The sequence below is a fragment of the Haliaeetus albicilla genome, chromosome 3 (genome assembly GCF_947461875.1).
Source record: "Haliaeetus albicilla chromosome 3, bHalAlb1.1, whole genome shotgun sequence".
NCBI classification, from domain to species: domain Eukaryota; kingdom Metazoa; phylum Chordata; class Aves; order Accipitriformes; family Accipitridae; genus Haliaeetus; species Haliaeetus albicilla.
In genome coordinates this window covers 72,316,991-72,339,025 of record NC_091485.1, presented here as the reverse complement: position 1 = coordinate 72,339,025, position 22,035 = coordinate 72,316,991, and the positions used below count along the sequence as shown (strand labels likewise).

The 22,035-nt window shown below is 42.1% G+C and overlaps 1 protein-coding gene and 1 long non-coding RNA gene across 5 annotated transcripts in view; one reads left to right on the top strand and one right to left on the bottom strand.

Moving 5' to 3' along the window:
• The window catches only part of TRAPPC9 (trafficking protein particle complex subunit 9), a 522,448-nt gene that overhangs the window by 460,086 nt on the left and 40,327 nt on the right, over positions 1-22,035 (top strand). The gene's annotated exons all lie outside the window — the stretch shown is intronic.
• On the bottom strand, positions 4,403-8,126 carry LOC138684610 (uncharacterized). The gene is made up of 3 exons (XR_011323862.1): positions 7,878-8,126; positions 7,434-7,525; positions 4,403-6,497 (listed from the first exon to the last, which is right to left on the bottom strand). It is a non-coding gene; the product is annotated as an uncharacterized lncRNA (long non-coding RNA).

Below are 22,035 nucleotides of genomic sequence, written 5' to 3'. Positions count from 1 at the left end.
GTTTCATTTTTTTCTATTCTGCCTTTCAGTTTGTGCCCAACAGAAGCAAGACTAGTTGAGAAAAGGATACAAACCTTTTCTGTAATCAGTGGTAAAAGGCTTTGAGAAAGTCCCCAATGTAGTAAACTTTTCCTCAAAACTGTGACTTGTTTCTCTGCTGATTGAGAATTTAAAAAAGGCCAAAAGATATTTGCAGTCCTAATGACAAACAGATACACATATATGTTGTGCACTTATGTTATCAGCCGCTGTTATGTTAATGATTGATGTAGCTAAGGCTGTGGCTTGTTTCTTTACCTTGGGTATAAATTAGGATTGCTGTAGATAGAGCTAGAGATGCATGGAAGGGGGACTTCTCTCTGTCAGTATAGGCAGGAAGCTGTTTTTTAGCTTTATTTCCTAAGGAAATTAGTGTCTGCAATGCTTTCCGTCTATATGCCTATCCCCAGTCATTTTTCAAGACATTGGTTGATTTCAACAGTACTTGAAATAGGACAGAATTCTCAAAAAATAATTACGTTCCTACAAGTTGGCACAGGTGAAGATCTCAACGGGCCAGGGATGGTTTCTTGTACCCTTGATGGGTCACAAGAGACTGGGTGGGAGCTGGGGTGATTGCAGGAGTGATGGTACAGGACGCGGGACAACAAGCACAGCTTTTGCAGGAAATGGGGCATTTTTTCCTTCTCCTGCTTGCAGGAAAACATATTCTTTGTGTACGCATGGGAGGGCATCACACGAGGGAATGGCTGCTGGTGCACATCGCATCGGGGCCTTTTTGGGGGGAGTGAGAAGGATGGATTTCCTGACGATGCGCTGTGGTTTTGAAGATGTAGCGGCAGACCTGTTAGCTGAGAGGGGACAGATTTAAGCCCTTCAGGCTATGTGGCAATGGGACACAATTCAGTGCAAATTTTGTTTCTCTGTTTCTGTCCTTTCATTCTTTTTCTGTGAAGGAAAGGGTGTTTGCGGGAAAGGATTCATCTAACTGAGGATTTGTAGCCGGTGAATCCAGATCATCCTTGGGCTAATTAAGGCTGAGGGTCCTGGTTGGGCAATAACGTGCCGTATCTTTTGGCACAATTATTTTTGCTCATTTGGTTCAACACACAGGGAAGGGAAGTGGGTGCCAAAGATATGGTTAGGACAAGCTGTTTGTATCTGGTCTTAAATAGGAAACAGTTTCTCCATCCTTGATTTCTTTCTCACTTTATTTGAGCTATATTAAGTGAATGTTATGCGCAAGCTATTTTCAGAAAGTGGTAATTATATTAAATTTTCTTCTTCCGGTATTCTTTCATTTTCTAATGTATTCAGATGCTGGTAAGATATTGTCCAGACAAGATGATGATAAAATCTGATCATCTGTTACTGTTTAGTAATGAAAGCAAAATTGGAAGATTGTGTAGCAACTTTAAAAAGGGTACTTTGACAGTTTTTATTTTATTGGAGTTGTTCTAGTCTATTATTTAACAAACCATCTCTTTATTGCTTAAAGAAGTGATTGCAATATTTCACAAGGAGCTCATTTTTCTTCAATTTCTATTCAGTTGTGCAGCATTCTTCTGATAGCTTTGTGCTCTGCTTCTCATGCTAATTCCGTTTGCAGCAGCTGCTGGAGAATCTTAATGAAATTTGGCGTTTCAGCCCCCTTCACTGCCTGCCATATACAGTGCAGCAGCACAACCTGGTCGAGCACACGTGTTACCACTTCAGCACAGGCTGGTGGTAAATCTGGCCACTTGGCTCCTGAGCCTGCAAACTTTTCCTCTAATTTCCTTTATTTATATGCATACCCCTTTTTAAGTCACTGTGTATAAAGCAAATGCTAGAACGTCTTTTCAGGCCCAGATTGGTATTGCTCCAGCAATGGCCATAGCTAAATGTTTGTAGCAGAGGGAAAACACGTATAAGGCAATTACCATTTAATGGTGGTAGAACATTGTTGCAGTTTTTTGACCAAAGACAACCATCAGATTACTCTCTGGTGCTATAAACTAATCTGACATTTCAAATCTAGTGAGTGATATGGTGAAAATGATATTAATTCACATGAAAATCAGCCTTGATTTGAAACTCTTGGCAGGGAGTTCTGCAGGTTAATTGAATTAGAGTCTGTGTGTGCGGCTTTATCCTATCAGTAGTTATCTTTTAGTTTTATTGATAGATCTTTTGCTTACATAGTCAGTAGAAAATAAACATGAGACCCCACCAGCTTTCTCATTCTTTTTTCTGCTGTTCAATCACCAGTGTTTTTTCATTTCTCCTCTATAAGGCATTTGATGAAACAGTTTTCTATGTTCCTGCAAACACAACCAGGCAAATTTCTTTGAGGATGCAAAGGTTTGTTAGGTCTAGCTCCAAGCCTGCTACTGTTTATCTGGGTGAAAATAAAATATTCTTATTTTCTTTACACCTATGGATACATATATTTATGTATATAAAAGAATATAGATGAATATGTATGTTTTGCAGAGATAAGAAATTTTGGAATTTTACAGTTGCTAATTTAAGGTGTTGCAAATAACGTATTTGCTACACAAGCTCTCAAAGGAATTTTGTAGAGGTTAGAAATGGAAGGCAAAGGGGTATACTCTCTCAGTATATCGTGTCATTGTCTCTGCGGGGCAGCTCTTAGAAGAGGATTCTCCTCTATATATCCCCTAGTCTGTACTGAAAATCAGCCCTGAACAGAAGTTGGCAGTCAGTGGTTGAACATGAAGAAAGCTGGGAGGTGGTGTTTCTTCAACTGCCTCCCTCATTCTGATCATTTTTTCACTTGCCTGGTGAGGCAGGGGGGGTGAGCCCCGAGGGGGGCTCTCGCTTCTGCTGCCAAATGCCTGGCACGTGCTATACGCGACCCATTTTGGGGACAGTGGCAAGTGGGGGGTTTGACTGGGGCAGTACCCCTGTCAAAGCATTAACGCAAGTGTCCTAAGGCGAGCTCAGGGAGGTCGGAAACCTCCCGCAGAGCAGAAGGGCAAAAGCTTGCTTGATCTCGATTTTCAGTACGAATGCAGACCGTGAAAGCAGGGCCTCATGACTCTTCTGGCTTTTTGGGTTTCAAGCAGGAGGTATCAGAAAAGTTACCACAGGGATAATTGGCTTGTAGCGGCCAAGCGTTCATAGTGACTTTGCTTTTTGATTCTTCGATGTTGGCTCTTCCTATCATTGCGAAGCAGAACTCACCAAGCGTGGGATTGTTCACCCACTAATAGGGAACATGAGCTGGGATTAGACTGCCGCGAGACAGGTTAGTTTTACCCTACTGATGATGTGTTGTTGCAATAGTAATCCTGCTCAGTACGAGAGGAACCGCAGGTTCAGACCCCCAGTGCGTGCTCTTGGCTGAGGAACCACTGGCACAAGGCTACCATCTGCAGTCTTGTGACTGAACGCCTCTCAGTCAGAATCCCACCTAGACGTAGCAATACTGCAGCCCTGACAGCACCTCGGTGGGCTCACGATAGCCGGCTGCCTGGTGCAGAGTGCTGCTTGTGTTTGGGACCGGAGGGGTGGAGAGATGCGGCGCTGCCTCTCCCCCGTTGCGTACTGCATAATTATGGGGCTCTCAGCGCTAAATCATTCATAGGTAACCTGGTTCTGGGACAGAGTTTCGTACATAGCAGAGCAGGTCCCTCACTGTGATCCATTGAGAATCAGCCCTTGACACAAGCTTTCATAATTAATTTTTTCACAGGTTGCCCAGAGAGGTGGTAGATGCCCCATTTCTGGAAACATTCAAGGTCAGGTTGGACGGGGCTCTGAGCAACCTGATCTAGTTGAAGATGTCTCTGCTTATTGTAGGGACGTTGAACTAGATGACCTTTAAAAGTCCCTTCCAACCTAAACTATTCTATAATTCTATGATTCTCAACGTGGCTTGAAGACTTTGCCACCAAAGAGCCATTTTACACTCAATGCCTCATTTCACTTACCTGAAAGACTCCCCCTGTTGCGGGGGGCATTTAATTGCCTGCCTGCTTTTGGCTCTGCTGTTGCTGTATGCTTCTCTTAGCTGTCAGTTCTGAGGCTCTGGCTTTTTGCAAACCAAAAGAAGAATTTTCTGTTATGTACTGTGGTCTGGGGGATCCATAGGTTGGTGTGTATCACCAGACAATATTTGTTCTTGCAGCCACTAGTCTTCAGGTACTGCTTTTCACTATAGCTCCGTATTCCCCGTTAGTATTACTACTATTGTTTTTAATATTTGTGCTGATGCTGTACTTGTCAGGTGGACTCTGCAAGTACCTTACTGTACTTTACAATTTCCATGTAATCACGACACATTTTGGAGCCAAATTTTACTCTTGCATACACAAGAATCATATTCACAGGCCTTCCCTGAGCAAAGTGCAAGTCCTCTGCTTTATTTCAGGTAGACAGAAATGTGTTTAAGGTAGAGGGTGTTGTCAAGTTTATCCCAGCCCGTTCCCTCCCCTCAGCTCTGTACTCACAGTGTCCATTTTGCACTCGCAGATTGAGAGAAGTTGAAAATTGTGATATAGCGATGAGGTTTTCCTGCCCTGGCCTGGAGGTGGGCCTGGGATGGGAGAGTCATGCTCCAGGTCCTCATCAGCTTTTCCAAACTTGCTGCTCAAGGAACGTGGGGCATGTCTACAGGCAGAGTCTCAGCGGTGTGAAGTATTGTAATGTTGCTACAGTGCTCAGGAGCAATTCTTGTGGGTGGTGAAAGGCACTTTTAATAAAAACCCAACCATTTACTGCATGCTTTTTTGAGGAGCTGTGTTGCCACTGGGATAATCACTCTAATAGAACTGGAAAGGTGTTGTGCTACAGTTGTTTTCATATTTATATGGTGCTCTCTTTGGCTATTATTTTACTTTTACTGGGTCCACTATTGTATTTCCCAATCGGAGCTAAACACTCCCGAGCCCTGGGGATTTTTGCAATTATTGCCACTGACAGAGCAAACAGGAGCGAGGAATCTAAGCCGTTGCTATAGAGGCTGTATATAACACAATACCCGTGGAGCACTGGGCATAATAACCGTAACATGAAAAATGAGCTATTGATTCTCTGCCCACTTCTAGGGAATGAAAAATTTCCTCCTGATCTGTAAGCCAGTGTGTTGACAGCACTGTCCTCCTGAGTGCTTGTCCGCAAAGGTCTGACTCTGTCCTCTGGTCACCATTTAGTTTAGACTAATGAAAATGCATGTGTATTTGAGGAAAAAGCTTGTCATAGGCTTATTTAGCATCCCTACAGCGTCACCCATGCAACGATTTCACAGCACTTAGGCATGCAAGATGCTGTTTTGACTTTAGTGGGTACAGGTCCTGCCTTACGTCTCGGGGAGGAGCGAGGGCTGAATCACGGAAAGCGTCAAGAGGCAATTCTGGCATCCTTACTCATTCGGAGCATTGTTTCAACCTCTGCGTAGCCGCACTGTGCATAAACATCCTACCTGATGTGAGCAAAGATGTCATGGTTTAAGTGATTTTAACCTAATCACACGGGAAATGTTCAGTAAAGATTAGCCCCCAATCATATGTCATAAGTAGAGACAATATGAGAAGTGATCACTCCCATCCTCATGAGCTAAAATTCAGCTGTTTCCTTTGATATGATCAGCTATTTAGTCATGCTTGAAATTTTCCTTTTGCTTCTCATTGTTGGGATTTTCAGCACTACCCAGTGCGGGTTTGCTCCGACCTCTTCTGTGTGCGGTGGCCTGGGGGGTGATGGCCCGTGGACACCTCTGCTACGAGAACTGACATCAGTTTTCCTTTCCTTGACATCCCTCTCATTGGTTTTAGGTACCAGTTACAGGGCAAATAGCCCACACAAGGCAGCATTAGTTCTTTATGGACAGCTGAAAGAGAAGCGCCGTGTGGATATCAGCAAAACTTGGCCACTTGTTTCATCGGCGTCGGTGCCAGCGTTTTCTTTGGTTTGCTCCATGCAGATTTTGGACCTTGTGTTTCATTTGGAATTTTGCTCGGGACTGAACCCAAGCTCGAGAGGTGACACTGCCAAGTTTTCTCTGGTTTTGTGTCAAGAGCAACTTTGGACTGAAGCTGGAACTGAACCAGGCACGTGATCTAACTCCTATACTGTCTCATACATTGAGGAAAGCCAGTCTTGTTTAGCCAAGATGGAGTCAGACAGAGGGTGTTACATATTCCTGATGTAAGGTTAAAGTAACATACATGGACGTTTTTACTCTCCCCTTTTACTTGCGGTCTTACAAAAGAACATTTGTGGAACAAACCTTCAATGTGAAGGTTATGAATGTTCTTTTTTCCCCCTCTCTGTTTCTGAAGTAGTGTGTTGAAGGATGACTCTGCCCTTTTCGAGTGCATGGTCGAAGGAAAAGGATGCGAGAGTGGCGAGTGAAGCTCAGTGGTTGAATGCCAGGTGCCTGGAGCTGCCGCATCCCCGTGGCCTTGGGGACGGGACCCCAAAAGCAGCATCTGACCCCCTCTTTGAAAACTTTGAAGTAGTCTGCTGGGCACTGTGCTGAAGGCTGTCACCTGAGGGTAATATATAAGAAGCCAAATAAATTGTTTGATGTGTCAGCATTTCTGTTAATACAAATAATTAATAAGAAGATTAATTTTTGGACCAAATTCCTTCTTCTGTCAGGGACAGAGATGATCTCACTAAAGGTATCTTGCTCTTTATTTAGGTATTTCTGCACTATTTGTCACATACCAAAACTGGCATTGTGAAAGAGGATCGGGGTGACATTTTTAAACCTGTTTTCAACAAAATCCATAGCATGAGACTCTCAAATGTGAGCAGTGGCTCTGTGTAACCCCACAAACAGTCAGGAGGAACAGGCAAATGACTGCTCTGTATCTGCAAACACCTTTTGTGCCTTGCAGTTACCTCCCTGAGATCATTATCCCTTCGTTGACTTGTGTCGAAGCGTCTGTGTGCCGTTGTGCAGAACATTTCTGCCTTGATGCTGGGTCTCCAAAACCAGAAAGCCCCTTCCATGGTCTTCTGCTGAGCTTTGCCTCCAGCACAGAGGGGAGACCTTGGGCATGGGCCATTAGGTTTTATGTTCCTGGCTGTAGCTGCTGTTATTTTTGCTCATGCAAAATATCTGTGCTGTTGACAGGAATTAATTTGCCCAAATTGGGAAGACCAGAGAGATATTTTAGGGTATTATTTTTGGTTTGGATGGAGATCCAACTCCCACCTATTCATAACTAACAAGTTTTATTTTTAGCATCTGGATGCAGAGTGATAAACAGGCAGGGAAAACAAAAGCAACCTCAAACTGTTTTCAAATGTATAGAGATATCACTCTATTTTGTGGAGTTTCTGCTATCTCTTGTCATATCAGTGCATGTTTCTGAGCTCTGTGCTGAATCAATCTATTTGCTTTCCCTCTTGGGCTGCCTTTCAAGCAACACCTGACCGATGCTGATCAGCCGAGAGAGATGTGATATGTGACTTACCCACTCGACTTACAGCAAATCAGGCTCCGCACAGTCTATTTTTAGAAGTCCGGTTTCTGTGTTAGGCTCCTGGAATTCTGTGTTTGCTTCATCTGGAGTACGACAAAAATCTTTTGATTAATTTTAGAGGCAAAGCTCCTTGGAATAAAATTTGGTTTAATAATGGAAGTGCATTAAAAATTTATATGAGAAACAGGAATTTATGTCTCTCTGGGAACTTAGATTTAAATACAATCTACCTGAAACAGACATTCAAGATGTAATAAACACAAGATTCATGTTCAACGTTTGAGCCCTGTTGAGGTCTCCAATCCCATCCTGTTTAGAAACCTTTCTGCGTAGGAGCTGGTTACCATACTTCCGACTCACAGCCTTTTTCTGTTTTCTAGCATAAGTAAACACACTCCCTCCAGCTTTTTCCTTGGTAAGGTGAAAGCCTCTTACCTTTCTTGTTACCATCTTCTGACCATTTTTCCCGCTGACCTGTTCTGAGTCTTGAAGTGTGGGCCAAACCTAAACCTGGTGTTCGTGTCGAAATGCCAGCAATGCTGCCTGCAACAGAGCGATGCCCTCCCGGACTTTCCCGCGTACATTAGTACAGCTCAGAGGAACGTGGTATTTTGTTATACAAGCCACTTGTGCCTGGTTAGCCAATCTGCTAGCAGAGACCATTCCATGAGCTGCTGGTCCCTAAGCCAGGTTTTTGGGTGGGTTTTTTTTAGCCACTAGATATTTACATTTACATTCTCTTGCTGAAGATTAGTATTCTGTCCTCATCGTCAGTGAATTGCATTTTACTGATCTTTGGGCTGAGTTATCAAAATCCCATTGAATTTTAATTCCTGTGCTCCAAATCACCAGTAGCACCTTCCAGTTTGAATCGGTTTTCCTTTATTTTTTAGATTTATTTCCGCCCCCCCCCGCCCAAGCTTAAATTGTCAATGAAAATATTGGCTAGACTTCAGGACTCACCAGCATGGGTTTCACCTCTTTGAAATATTCTGAAATATTTTTTGGCAAAGAAACCAGATTTTCAATAATCTCTCTTTGAATTCAGATTTTCTATTATCTTTAAATCATGTGTGTTATATATACAGATTCAGGCCACAAATGGAAAGGTAGATAGTGAAGTGGCGTGGAAAAGGCTGTCATTGCTGTTCTTCTATCCCAGGTGGAAGCAGGAAACTCTCTGATTATCAATAATTATTTTCTGGTTCAGCCCTATTTTGTAGACCTGCCTCAGCCAGCCTTTAAGCTCAGAGCTAGGATTTAAAAGCAGGTAACCCACAAAAATTTTGTATCTGTGACAATATGAAACAGGGCACCTGGAGATGGTAGATGTTTTTAAAGTTGGGTTTAAGAAAATGAAAAAAAGAGGTGATATAATTTAATTCTGGGGTCTAAGCACGGGGCTGAGAATCCAGAGCCTTAAAGCTTTACACCTGGCTCAGTGACTCGGCATTGCAAAAGGGAAATTGTGTTCTGGATCACACTGTCTTTTTTAAAAAAAGATGTGTGTGGGCAAAGTGCACTAATTTACCACTGTGAAGGCATAACATTTTTTAAATTTACTTGTGCCCACACAAGTTGAAATGGAAACTATTATTTTAATGTTAAGCATTACCTTTTTTTGTTACACGGCAAGATCTGGATCCTGCACTCTTTTCCGAGTGCTGGACTTAAATCAGATTTTGGTCTTACATATCAATCTTACTTTTTCTTCCATCTTTTATTCCAGTTTGCGTCTTGCCTTTTACAACTCTTCTAAAATCTATTTAGGTTTTGTGTTCTGCTTAATATATTCTCCCAATATTTAATTTGTTGGAGGTTAAGAGCATTCTGACTGAAATTTCCATCAGCTCAGAAATAGTATCAAAGGCGAAAATTATAGACGGGGGAAATCTAGGGTATTTTTAAATCTAAAAGGCTAATTTAGACTAAATGCAAAATGGGTGTGAACAACTGCCCTAGTATTTTCACAATAGCCAACCAGATGCCATCTGGGAAAAAAAAAAAAAAAGCCCTAATATCCTCATTTCTTTTTATGCTAAAACATTGGCAGGTATTGATATAGGAGGCAAACTAACTCATTTGAACTAAGTTGGACAGTTCACACTGAACAAAAGGCATTCAGCTGCAGTTGCATAAAACATGCTACAGAGACCCCTGGATCCTGGCAAGCAATGTGTGAAATTGCCTCAGAACCACATGTTTGTCAAATTATTGTTTTTCTGTAAATATCACCCACTTCTGAGTTTGTTTTTACTGAGATTTTCTCAGGAGATTTTCTCCTCTCACTTCCAGAGTGCAGACTGGAGTAATTGCTTCTAAAATTTGAGAGCACAGGGCTGGGAGTAAGGAGCATGGTACTGTCTACTCTGACCAGCCTCTCAACAACTCATGTCAGATAAAGAAAAAAAAAGTCACAGCAGAAAGTTTTGAATATTTGCCCAGAGCTAAATTTAGGTTTTGCCACAGTGGCAATGATTTGGCATTGCCATGGCAGTGAGAAATTTAGTCTTGGTTAAGGTTGTTGTCTTGAAAACCTTGGAGATTTAAATCCTCTATAGATGTGATTGTCATCACAGCAAAGAGACTCCACTGAAAGGTTTCCTATGGCAGTGAGAGAGTGAGAAACCTTTGGGTACCAAGAGTGCCTTTTTTCTGATGTATTTTTAGCATTGATCTTTGTCTGTTAAAAACAGGAGTGAAGCGTTGGGTAGGATATATCAATTTGTTTTTATTTTCACAAGGTATTATTTTCTATACCTTATGAAAATGCCCTGTGTGTAGCTAAAGCTTCCTGCCTACCTCAGTTAAAATCCTCTCCAAGGGTCAGTCTTTCTTCTACCCTTGGCTATGCTGTAGTCACTTGTCAGCTTGTTTGTTTTTTTTCCATAACACATCCACCTCAAAACACTCATCCCGTTGCTAAGAGCACAATCTATTATCAAATTTGGTCTCTAGATAGGCAGACACAGTGAATGACTGGCCTGATTCAGCTCTGTTAATTCATAAACCGCACTGATGTAAAGAAGTTGCACAAATATATTATTAGTGCAAGTAACATCAGAGTCAGGCCTATAGAAAAGCCATCCCTACCACAGTAGCTGGAAGATTCAATCAGTGGATGGAATTAATAGATTCCATCAATAGATTTGAGGTCATATCCTGAAACTCTTAATATCAGGAAAATTCACTATCGGTGAACTTTTTGAAAGTTCAGTCACTTTCTAATCTTAGGGTTTGATCCAAGCCCATTTCATGAAGAAAATAATTTTAAATTTAATTGGTTAGTGCAAGTCACACTAAGGATGATGAGGATTAATTGTCTTTGTCTATGAGCTTTTTTGATGTGCCAAATGCCTTTGCAAGAAGCATCACATAAGGCAAAAAAAACCAAAACAAAGCACTAGGAAATCAAAAGAGGAAGGAGAAAAGAGCCCACTATGTGGTCTTTGAGATTCCCTTTTGTAGCATGATTTATTGGTCTCTCAGTTTTGTTTCGGGCCCCAGCTTGGAGGACAGTAGCTTACAGTGCGACCACGTAGGCTGGCTTGACAGAGATACATGTCGGATCTGTAATGTAGAGAAAGCTGGAAGGAAAGGTGGCTGAGAGTTCAGGGAAATAAGGCAGCCTTTTTTCTTTCTTTCTTGCTTCCTTTTTTGCTCTCTTGCTTTTTTTCTTTCTTTTTTTAAAGGAGTTTGTGTGTAACATCATGCATTTGCTAAACTATTAATTTTCCCTCAGCCATTGAAAGTTTATATCTGCTTGTCCTCATTATATTTTTGCATTACTTACTACTTACACAGAAGTCTAAGTTCATGTTATTGATTTCTCGTAATGACCAATGAGCCATAAATCAGCAGCAAGATAAAAACTTCCAGTAGTATTGCCATGCATTGATATTTATCTTTACAGTGGATGTGAAACAAGATGAATTACAGAAAGCCCACCTACACTTGCAACACCCACATGTTTCTCAACTGTTTTTATGCCCATGCTATCTGAAAACAGATTTGGCATTAGAAATATGCCTTCAAAATATTGATAACGATAAAAAGGCATCCCAATGAATTACTGTAAAGTTGTGACTGTAGGAGTTTGTGCATAATTATCTCTCTTGTATACTATAGGTGATATTTATCTCCCTTAATTTGAATTGCCTGAAAGTCCGGGCTTTGTCCACTGTCAGTGGAGTGAGATGAGTAGTCCCAGGGCAATTCCTTCCATCCTACAAGAACTACCCAAGATACGTAGAGACACCTTTGGAAGCATATTTATCTCCATGAACTTACAGAGGATCTTGCTTGTACATGGCTGCAGTTTGAGGAGATGAATCCTATTGATGGGAATGATTACATTAGTACCATATCGTGCCTTATATGTAACAGACATTGTAATAGTGCTTATTTTATGGGGCAGGTCTGAGGAAGAAGTATGTTGTACCTGACTAAAGAACCCTCCTATGTGGAAATGCACATATAGATTCATGAAAAATTAAGGCCAGGTCATCAACTCTTTTTGTCACAGGCCGCTAAGTGTCACTCAACTACACTGTTACCAGCCTGAAGACATTAGGGACATATGTTTCAGTCTTCCAGAAATTCAAATGTGGGCTTCAGGCCGAAAAAGAAGCAAGAAAAATCCTAGTGCCCATGGCCCATGTTAAATTATGGTGTAGGTAGAGCTCCCTCAGGAGACCCTATCCGCCCATCTTCCAGGGAACATTGAGAAATCCCAAAGGATGGGAGGCTCAATAAGTGCTCCAGCATCATTGTACACTAAAAATAGCAACAGCTGTCCCACACGATGCTCTCCTGGCCCTCTTCTTCCTGATTTTCATTAAAATGCAGAATTTGTTGTTGCCTTCCAAGCTGCTCGGTGTGACGCCCCTTCGAGGAGAGGCTTGCGGTTGCTCTGCATGGCTCGCTCTTCCTTCTTGATATTCCCATCATGGCTTAGTATGGGATGAATAATTTGGGGAGGCAATTCAACTGGAATTGTTTGAAGCAACGGATGATTATGATTTTCCACAGCGAATGTAAGTCTTGGCATTGTCAGACAATAACTCATCCTGGGTTCTTCTGATAAATTGGCTCGATCATGGCTGATGAGCGCTGTATGGCCACAGTGGCTGTGGCAGCGAATCTTTCAGAATCACTGCAAATGTGTTCATCTCTGAATAAAGCAATAGAAGCTTTTTCTTCAGTGAAACCTTTGTGACTGATGCCACAGACTGGTTTGGCATGACTAAAAATTCACTCTGTCCATTCTCATTCAATATCTCCTATTCAGCCTCACAATGTCCCTTTAATGAAACCATTTAGGAAAATGATTCTATTTTTCGGTAATACTGGCAGGCCAGGGAGGTTCATGCTTGTTAAGCAAACTGGCTCATGCGCTGACCAAATCACTGCTGCGATACTCTCTTTGAGAAGGCATTTACCATAAGTGTTTGTTAGCACAGAGAGAACACAAGCTGTTTCTAAACCTTTGCAAATCTAATAGAGAAGTCTTCTCCTGGAATATCTTTTTAGGAGCTGAACTCAGGAGCTATTAAAAGGCCAGGGTATTGTTAGCAGAGAGAATAAAATAAAATACATGCTGAAAAGAGAACATAAGATTAAAGATAATAGTTCTGCTGTAGGGGCCCCTTTAGGCGATCAGGAGAAAGAGAATAAGGTTTGTAATATTCTTCTCTTTCTCTCATAGCCTAGAGAAGTCTTCATGTGCAAAATATTTTTAATCTCATTTTCTATTTCGAGACTATGTTTCACGAAGTCATTTTTATACATCCCAGTATAAACACTGCAGCAGATTTAAGAGGGATTTTGTGTCTGTCAAAATTAAGTGCATCAGTCTGTGTGCGAGGCTGGGAAATGTTAGGAGGCAATCATAGCGAAAAACAAACATACAAAAAAGGCAAACATCAAGTTTGGAATAGTTTTGTGTTTCAGATAAGTGACTTTATTCCCAAGGCTGACTAATGACGGAGGAGAGAGAGGTTATTCAGTGGTTATCGCAGACGATGGATGATTGGGGCTTTTGGGTTCTTTCTCTTTGCTGACTCATCTTCTGGCCTTTAATGAGTCAAACTCTGTGTCATTGTAGTCTGTAAAAATGGGTGTAATAAGGATGTGTGTCCCAGAAGAATTCTGAGTCTTAATTGACGTTGGTAAAATATTCTGGTATTTTTGTTTGAAGACACTAAAATGAAAATTTTGTTGTGGTTTAACCCCAGCTGGCAACCAAGCACCACCCAGCCACTTGCTCACTACCCCCTGTTGGATGCGGCAGAGAATCAGAAGAGTAAAAATGAGAAAACTCATGGGTTGAGATAAAGACAGTTTAATAGGTAAAGCAAAAGCCACGCATGCACGCAAAGCAAAATGAGGAATTCATTCACTGCTTCCCATCGGCAGGCGGTACCTTGGGAAGACAAACACCATCATTCTGCACGTCCCCCCTTCCTTCTCCTTCTTCCCCCAGCTTTCTATGCTGAGCATGACGTCATATGGTCTGGAATATCCCTTGGGTCAGTCAGGGTCAGCTGTCCCAGCTGCGTCCCCTCCCAACTTCTTGTGCACCCCCAGCCTCCTCGCTGGTGGAGTGGGGTGAGAAGCAGAAAAGCCCTTGACGCTGTATAAGCACTGCTCAGCAATAACAAAAACATCTCTGTATTATCAACCCTGTTTTCAGCACAAATCCAAACCACAGCCCCATACTAGCTACTATGAAGAAAATAACTCTGTCCCAGCCAAAACCAGCACAGCATTCCTAACAGAAGCACCGACTCTTTCCGTGTGAACATTTCTGCATGGAACCACACTCTTGTGGGCCTAAATCTTTTGGATTTTCTTTGCTTTCCCTTAGTTTTTATACTTCACGGATCATGCGGAAAGCTGAATGTTCCCACTGGTGCATTCAGCAATGCCACTCTAATCTGACATTTTTATCTTCCCTTGTTTCTCTTTCTTTCTCCAGCATGAACGCTTTTATATTGAAATTTAAAGATTATCCAAATTGAGCTTTCTCCTTGACAGTTGCTGTAGCTCTGCTTTTGTATGTGTTGCCAGGTCTTTGGGAGCATAAATGTGTTAAATCCCTCTCCCATGAAAGTCTGGGACAAAATTCCATTGATTTTCAGTAGGGCAGGATCAGATTGAATATTAAGAAAACTCCATTTCCTGCTAATAATCTATTTTGGTGTCCAGACAATTTGTAGAGTTACCTTTAAAACAGATGTCTAAATCTGATCATCTGCTTGTTTTGTTCTCTCTAAATAACCTGCAAAAAATTACATTTATAAGGTTCAGTCCTGCAGATTCTTATCAGCATTGTTGCTGCTCATTCAAAGGTGACCCTTTTTATAAGTAAGGATAACTTCTTAGAACAGAGGCTGGCAGTATCAAGCACTAAAATTCTCACAGCCGTTTGTATTTCAGACCAAATCTCACGTCAGTCAGCTGACTATGTTTGCTCTGACCGCAGCGAAGCCTGGTAAATAGAAAGCAGATGGATTAATAATGAACTCAACTAAACCAGGAAAGTTTGAAGAGATGCTAAAAGAAAAAAAGGTCTTAGGCAAGTAGAGACCATGGCTTGAATGAGAGAGTGCATTTGTCATGTTGGAGGGCACTTGGATTACATGGTCAGTAATACTTAATGCAACACCAGCCCTGTTCTAAGCAGTAGTTTGTAAATTGTATTAAATAGAATATGAACAGGATCTACAAATGATTTCCAAGCAAGGATTACCTAATGCAAATCAAGGGAAGTACTAATAAGGAGGGTAGAAATTGTGAAGCAGAGACATGGTTATGGTACAAGTTCCAGGGAAGAAACACTGAAGTACTGAGCGTTTCTTGCAACATCTTTGATGAGATTTTGAGAGGTTCAGAGCTGGGCAAACACAAATCATAGGAGAAAAATTGGCAGAGATGTGGGGCCATATTCAGACTGTTTTTCTACAGAAGCCTATCTTTAGCATCTGAATTTGAGAAAGTGATCAGTGATTCAGGCCACCTACAATCCAGCGCTGCCAGACCCGGCTGTCTGCACTGTCAGTGGAGAAAAGCAGTCATGATACCTAAATTAGCTACTGGGAGCAGATTATTCTGAATACAGCCCTGAATTTAGGAATGGAACTAAGTTCTTGCACTGTTTAACTAAAGAAGGCTGTTGAAACAGCTGGGGACCCAAAGGGATGAAAGTGTACGTATTGCTTGGCTCTGATTTCCTAATTTAATAACTATGGAGGAACATGAAATTCTGGTTTACTTTAAGGTAAAATTTAGGGGAAAAAATATAAGGAGAAAATAAAAAATAATGGTGGTTTCTCCAATGCCCCTACATATTTTGGGCAAGGATTTAGGCATGCACAGTGGGAAAATTCTAGGTATTCAGTGATGAACCTTAAAACAGAAGAAGTGCAGTGAACAGGGCAGCACTGCAGCCTGTAGCAAAAAAGGCCACATAATTGCAGGTAGGATTGTGTTTAGCTGATATGGTGATTCCTGTGAACATATTTATCAGGAGCCACATATTCACTGTTGCTCTTTATCTTTTTAATATGGTTGCTTGTTATCGAGGTGCTTTTGCGTTGTTTTGCATTTTTGTAGTTGTATTTTGGTTTTAACTCATTGTCATGCTATAAAATTTTAGCGCTAATAATAATTACAGATGGATTTTAGTTGTCCCATGTGGGTCCATTATGTTCACTCTTCCTTGTTTTTTTTTTTCCTCCCTGCTTTATCTGGTACATAGTGCTTAGAGTTGTGTACAATAACACCAAATGAATTTCATGGGTGAATAAAAAAACTTGTGCAAATAAGAATAGGAGACAAAGAACAGAGAAAAGGGGGAACATGAGGATGCTTCAACCCAGAAGTGTAGGAAAAGCTAAGAAAATTGTAGAAGAAAGCCTGTATTACACAATTCTCTTGCATATCTCTGCCAAAGATTATTTTAGCCTCTTGATTAAAAAAAAAAAAAAAAGAAAAAAAAATTTGGAAGTCAGTGGGTGGCTTCTCTAATGGCTCAGTGGGTTTTGGCTGACTAATACTCTGAGTCTTAAAGAATATGAGCAAAGTACTGTTGTTATCTGTCAGGGAGGACCTGATTGCTCTGCCCAAGAATTAAGCAATGCTTAGATTGGAATTCACTTGGCCCGATGTTGGGTGGCTACATCTGAGCTAGTCCCTGAGCTTATGCCAAACTCAGGGGAAACATCATCAGTTTTTTTTTTTTCCTTGAGTGGGGCCCCTGAGGTCAAGAAAATGAATGCTGTTGGTCTCTCAATCTCACATTGCTTCAGATAGGCACAAAAGATCTGCCTGTTTTTTAATGATGTAACATAACGAGGCTTCTGATTCTCCCCACTGTAAATGGAAGGATTAAGGTGGATCAGAAAGCTCCGGACATGTTCAGCTGTGGGTGAGGGATTTGTGACAATAGAGATCTGCTTCTGGAATGAGCCTGCGGGCAGATGGTGTGTATCCAAGCTTGACCATCATTAAGAAATAGTGCTGAACTTCTTTCAAAAGAAGAAATTATATGAATGGCATTCACAGTGCTGCTGCTTTCACTTCCTGGCAGAAAAAAGACAACCTTGTCAAATAGCGAAACAAAGAAAGATCAAACAGTCCACCTCATTTTGGGTTGTTATCAAGACAGAGGTTGCTGTCAAGAAACCCTAAGGACTGTTGGTATTGATTTTACATGGAAGGTTTGAGGAGGTTTTGGTGAAAGGTGGGGGCAAATAAAACACATTTTATGATAGGTGAAGTCAGAGCTCAAAAGACTCACTGGAGTCCTGTATGTCTTCTTTTCCTTACCAACTGGGCCAGCATCCCCGCCTGGGAGTGTAAAATGGACAGCTAATCTCTTCCAAGCAAGCCAAAATTATCTTTTCTCAGTCCAGTGGATGTAATGGCTGGTATTTCAGACATCAGTTCATGCACTGTGTGGGTGCACATTAAGTTTATCATTAAGTGTGGAAAAGAACAATTAAATATGTGAAGTATTAAGTAAGACTTCCAGATTCTCTCCTCGACAACTTCCCAACAAGGGCAGCTAGATGTTTCCCACTGAACTCACTGGCTGACAATGCTGGTATTTGAGGCACAGGAACATCTTTCACTCAGCAGTTTTATATGCTAACTTTGATTTCTGTTTCGCATCTTGGAGAGCCTGACATTGTAATGTGCTTTCTCAACTCAGTCAATACATTAGGAAAAATACCACTCAGAGGTCATGACATGCTGTTGCATCTGCTCTGTCCTGGCTTATATCCTCAGCTGGATTTGCAAATCGGGTCATGGACAGAAATGTCACATGGGAGCCACAACACAGGAATAACAATACCAGGTCGGAGCAGTTGTCTGCCTCGTCTGGGATTATGTCTGACGGAGAAGGCACCATGTGCCTCAGGAAAAGGAGTGTGCTGGAGAGTATAACCGTACATGTGTTGGGAAGATGAATGGTGGTTTTGTGCCTTCATATCTCTGTGTTAAGGACATACTGAGAAGGACAAGAATTCCCACGTGCACTGGCCTGTGGTGATCTGCCCTGTGGCATAACTTTGTGGGAGCAAAACAAAAAATAAGTGTGTGATCATTCCTCTCTGGAAAGAAAGAGAGCGAGTGTGTTTGCATCTCTGTCTTTCTGTCTTTCTTTTCTCCCTCTGTCCCCCCCAACATCTTTTGAATTTGTTTGCCATTTTTTTATACAATTTGATAAAAGGGTAGAGAGCTCAGTGACAATGAAATTCCTGCAAAATCTGTGAAATCTGGGGGAGAGGAGAGAGACTTTGAATGAGGGAAAAGCACTAACAAGCATACTGCAGTCTGGGCAGAAACCTTTGCAGGCACCACCAAGCCCGTATCACAGAAGATAGAAATGTCCCTTGGAAGGGGCTGCTGGAGGTCTCCAGTCCAGCCTCCTGCTCAAAGCACCAAACTACATCAGGTCAGCTTTGCCTGGGCTGAGTCTCAAATACCTCTAAGGCTGGAGATTTGACAGCTCCCCCGGATGACCATTTCCAGCACTGCACTATTCTACAAGTGAAGAATCTTTTCCTGACATCCAGTCTGAACCTCCAACGTGGGGCCATTCGCCCATGATTGAGAAGCATTTGTCACCATCATCTTTACAGCCCCCCTTGGTGTAGTGGTAGGCTGAGATTAGATTGCCCCTTAGCCTCCTCTTCACAAAACATGCTGATGTTGAGTCAATCAACCACAAGAAAAAGAAGTTGTAGGCAAACAGTACCCTCGGAATTACTTTTTCTTTTATAAATGGGAAGACAGAGGGATGAGAATTAGATATTTCTGCACTTCCTGCAAAAATGTGTAAATACAGCACTGCAATGCATTGATCTCTATTTTTCCTATAGTCCTTGAAGGGTAACAACTATTGCTACAAGAACTACAAGTGCTTTCTTTCCAAACAAATGATAAAGTATCTTACCTTATGTCAGTATTAAACAACAGAAATCAGTCGTTTGTCTGCCACCATTATGTATTCCATGAAAAGTTCAGATACTCTCCTCTCTAGTGCAGTTTCAAATCAGTACCTCATTTGCAGAGTTTATGTAATGCCTCGTTGATCTACCATAGTGCTCCCTTAATGTTTGTGAGTTTGCATTTCAGAGCTGGGTTTTAAATTATTTCAAAATTGCAAACTTATTGTTGTTTTGCTGTTTCTCCCATTCCCTTAAGAAAATCATTAAAGTATTTCCATTTTATTTTTCCATAAAGATTTGTAACAGCTTTGGTTACACAGGAAAATCAAGGCATCAAGAAATCTGGATGATGTAAAAGAAAGGTGGAGATTTGCAGTATTTCCCATTAAATGTCATTTTACATTGTTTGGGCCAGCGATGGGCTAGGATTTAGCAACTCCACCTCATTGCAACCCGAGAAGTTCCACTTGGTAGCTTGTGTATTGTTTATCCGTAAAGTTGTACTATTCTCTGTACTTCCACAAAAAAAGGATGCTTTGAACACAAGCCGCTGTGGTTCACGGCATTCATCAGGATTGTAGCAAACTCATGAGGTGAGCACAGCTAAAGGAGGCAGCCAACAGACTAGCAGTTTCTGTGCTTTCCTTTGAGATCTCCTGGGAACCTCTAGGGCTGTTGGAGGACTACTGGGAACTCTTCAAGGATTTTCAGGGTGTTGGCTGCAGTTGGGAAAGGATAGCTATAGGAATCCTGTCTTCCAGCAGGCTCTAGCAGCTTCTATTGAGCTCTGCCAGCTATTCCTGATCACAAGGTGCTTTGAGCTTCTTTTTTCCAGCTGACTCCTAGTTAGGGAAGATCAAGCACCTTTTCAGCAGGTGCTATGCAGAAGCCTATATAGCAGCTGGCCTTAAAGCACAGCTCCCAAATGCAGCAGTTGGTGCAGAAGTGGTCCAGAAAGAGATTGACTGGTTCTTCTCCAAGACCCTGAAGATACAAAATGCTGAACCCCCAACTGTACTGAAGGATGTGCTGGCAGTCTGTGCTTATCAGGTTGGGACATGAAGACTTCCATGATGACAAAGGCAGAAGCTTGTGACTTCTGGCCTCAGGAGGAAGGCTCCTGCTCCATCTGCAACTACAGAATAGCTTCAGTTCTCTGGGTGCAGATGAGGGGCTGGGAGCTCTGTCCAGTGAAGCATCTGAGCCAGCTGAGCCTGAGAAGAAAAGCTGATAGTAGTGGGTGACTCCCTCCTGGGGGGGATGGAGTCTCCATCTGTCAGCCTGACATGCTGTTTAGGGATGTTTTCTGCTTACCAGTGGCTCAGATCTGGGATGTTGTAGACAGACTGCTTAGGCCTGTCCAGCCCTTGGGCTACTCCCCACTTCCATGTGAGCACCAATGATACAGTCAAGGAAACCCTGAGCATATCAAGTATGGCTGCATGGTTTCACAGGTCATGGTTGAGGACATGTGGCCCCGATGGTTTTCGCCTTTAGGGGGGAGGGCTAGAGAAGGAGTGGACAGACCCTGTAGGTCAGCAACTACTTGCACAGCTGGTGTCAACAACAAGGATCTGGCTTTTATGACTATGGGATCTTCTTTCGGGATCAAAGGTGGCTACAAAGAGACAGGATCTGCCTGACCAAGTGGGGCAAAAACATCATAGGAATGACAGGGGAGGGCAGTGAGGATCCACAGCAGGTTTTGGACTTTACATGAGAGTGGAGGGGGAATTCATGGAGCTCTGCCTTGGGACTGATGATGAGCCAGCTGGGAGCTGCTGGGTAACGCTCAGAGAGCAGACCAATGCAGGTGATGCTGTGTGGATGTTTGCCATTAGACCGCCAGATCAGGAGGAAGGACATGAGGCCTTCTTCAGATACTGGGAAGAAGCCATCCCAGAGAAGATGAGGCTCAGGGGATTGTATCCATGTGTATAAATATCTGATGGGAGGATGTAGAGACAGAGCCAGACTTCTCCGTGGTATCCAGTGAAAGGACAAGAGGCGATGGGTGCAAGTTGAAATGCCATTTAAACATAAGAAAGCTTTTTTACAATGAGGGTGTCTGAAAACTGGCACTGGCTGCCCAGAGAGGTTGAGACTCTCCATCCTTGCAGCTTTTCAAACCCGGCTGGACATGGCCCTGGGCAACCTGCTGTAGCTGCCCCTGCTTTGAGCAGAGGTTGGACTAGCTGATCCTCAGAGGTCCCTACCAGCCTCAATGATTCTGCAGGTCTGTGAGAAACCACATTCCTTCTTTTCCTTTACATCAGCGAAGCAGCACACAGCAGTGAGGAACAAGGTACCTGATTTCTGGGGATGTGCTCGGAGTTTACATGAAGAGACAACAAGTGCGAATGGTTTGCAGCACAGCTTTCCCAGAGCATATTTGCTTAGAGCAATGTAAATTTTCATGAGTGAAATAATCTGCCTTGAATTGCTTAATTATTGGCAATAAAAGAAACCACAAGGCTGACCTGCAAATTACAGGGATAAAAAACTAAGTGCAGGTTTAGACTTCACTGAAGCTTTGTTGAAACTCTGTAGGTATTCCAAGTGTATGTTTAAGAATGTCAAATGAATAAATAGCAGCTACTTGAGCTATCTATTCTTTTTAACTGCAATTAGTGGTACACTGCAATCTGCTTTCTGAAAGAATTGGAAATCTTCCAAAGACAGAATAGGCCACAGGATTTTGGTACAGTTGGTAGAGATGAAGTGATGTGATGTCCTTTCAGGGTGAAGGAAGAAAAGCCAAAAGAGAATGACCAGGCAGATGCTGGATAGTAAATGTCTGGATTTCAGCTCAAGCTGGACAAAGGAGAAGATTTCACAGGCTCATAGTCAGAGAATAGCTGGTGTTACTGTTAAAACAGTACTTTGAAGAGATTTTGAATGTCTCTTCTGAAAAGAGCAGTATAAAATTAATAACAAATTTGTGTATTTCAACAGCAAATGATATTCAATATAGGTCAGTTGCTAAGTGCTCAATTCCAGTAATTCATATGTTGTATGCAATTAAACATAGTTTAGGACAGGTAGGTTTAGCACCTACAGGAATGGTTTAGAGACCATTCAAGGAATGTAGGAAAAGAAGCTGGTTAAATCAGAAATGGTAACACAGAGAAAGT